Source organism: Vulpes vulpes, chromosome 1, assembly GCF_048418805.1.
Source record: "Vulpes vulpes isolate BD-2025 chromosome 1, VulVul3, whole genome shotgun sequence".
NCBI classification, from domain to species: domain Eukaryota; kingdom Metazoa; phylum Chordata; class Mammalia; order Carnivora; family Canidae; genus Vulpes; species Vulpes vulpes.
In genome coordinates, this window is record NC_132780.1 from 100,842,194 (window position 1) to 100,844,365 (window position 2,172).

The 2,172-nt window shown below is 30.4% G+C and overlaps 1 non-coding gene across 1 annotated transcript; it reads right to left on the reverse strand.

Annotated features, from left to right (window-relative positions):
- Nucleotides 1-979: 979 nt before the first annotated feature.
- Nucleotides 980-1,142, reverse strand: LOC112913842 (U1 spliceosomal RNA). The gene has a single exon (XR_003233757.1). It is a non-coding gene; the product is annotated as a U1 spliceosomal RNA (small nuclear RNA).
- Between the last annotated feature and the right edge of the window lie 1,030 nt (nt 1,143-2,172).

The following is a 2,172-nucleotide window of genomic DNA, read 5'->3' on the forward strand; positions in this document are numbered from 1 at the left end:
TATCTTCCTCTGATTGCTTTAAATATTTATATTATCTCAAAACCATTTGGACATGAAAAATTAAAGCTTTCAACACTTTGTAATTGTAATTAGGGGCACAGAGAATTAATATGAAGGTAGCATTCAACAGGGTAGCTGATCTTGACCGTGTGCCAGAATTGTGGTTAACATAGTGAAGTAGAATTTTCTCAGGCCATTTTGTCAGTATTTTTCAAACCCTGGGTTGTGACCCTGTGTCAGCACAGAGTGTGTGATCACAATTTTTACATGAAATGATAGTTACTATTTGGTTAACTTTGTCTACATTCTGTGGATAGGAAATAGTGTTGAGGGATTAGGGAGACCTGAAAAGTGTGAATGTTTCCTAAGGGCTTATTTTGCTTAGGGCCACTGGATATGGATATTGATATTTTAAAAGTAGATATTATTATGATCATACTATACCTTGAAATCTACTCCGTTAGCTACATTTCAATTGTTTTAGTAAATATAGGCTATGTGAGATAACTTAACCTTCACTTAATGATGTCAGACCGATGCTCAGGTTCAACTTTTTTGTTTGTTTATATTAAAAATGAAAGAGAATTAGATCAGCTTATTTTGAGTTTACTATTATTTCTTGGCATCATTTTAATCATAGCATTCTGGAACCAACATTATTATCACACGCAAAGGAAAACTGCAATTATTTGAGGGTTGAGAGGATAGGGAGAAGAATACCATAGCAATCTTTTTTCTTTAAATATTTGCTTCTGCTCTCCAAGACTGAGATTCAGAAATGTCCATCTGATCTTATTACTTTTTTTTTCATGTAATACAAACTCTCTTCTTAATGCCCTAGCATATGAGACAAATATCATCTCTTACCTACCACCCCTGTCCCTAACACTCATAGACACACACTCTCATTCTATGGTCTATAATGTGGCCTCTGTGGTCTAATCTCACTGAAGTCTTTTTATTTTTATTTTTTTATTTTTAGGGGAAAACAAGATAGCAGTCCTCCATTACCACAAATTATATAGTCTACTATCCCACATTTGGAGAAATCACAATTTCAGCATATTCAGAGTGCAGTGGGTAAGCATCGCCCTGGGAAAACCACTTTCTTCATCATGGTATCTCCCCTGCCCAGTAAATATCATGGAATTCCTTTTATATTATATTCCTGTATCCATGTATTTGCTCAAACTATTAATTCTAGAATATCCTTTCCCCTATCTTTACTCGATGACTTCTCCGTATATATCTTTGAGAAATTATTTTAATTTTCATTTAAAATATGTTGGCATGTTAAGCATCTGTGCAATACTTAGGCTTGTTAAACAATGAATAACAAGATGTGTAAGTTTAGTTCAGTGACAGGTATAGGGAGTGTAGTAGAAAAAGCATTTCAAAATCAGATAGAAAAATATATTTAAATATCCTTCTAACTTTCTTCAAAATTAAACAGAAAAATATAATTAAGTGCCTCTTCTAATCCATTTAACTGCCTAAACCTATGTAATCTTGGACAAATTCCTTAATTTCTATGAAAACCATATACCCATTAGTAAATTTTAAATTATAAAAGAACAATTAGTAATAATTAAAGTAAAATTTTAAATTGATAAATATGCAGTTATAATTTTCAAATATATTAATTAAAATATTGCAACACTGTATCTTTCTTATACTGGCCTGAATATTCACAGAATTTAAATATACTTCCTAAACCAGTTGAAACATAAATGGTTTAATAATAGAAATAAATGATCAAATTGAAGCCACAAAATTTGATTTTAATAATTAAGAGTTGTGACCAACATATATTTTTTAAATTAAACTCTTAGCAGGAATTTTATTCCAGTGATAAAAAGGTCTATGCTTGCTTTTACCTTTTGAAGCAAAGGATATTTATTTTTTCATTTACTTATTTCAAAGTGAATTAATATTTCACAGTTAAATAATCATATCTTGTTCTATATATTATATATGAAAACTTAACTCTATAAAATAATTATGACTTCACTGGAATATTATTCATGAACACTTACTATTTTTCTATGCATTTAAGAAAAATTACACTATTTTTTGTAAATGTGAGTTTGTAAACTCAAACTTCCAGTTGCAATTTGGGGCTTGCTGGTTAGTTCTTAAACTACCAGCAAACATACAGCGAACCATCCTAAA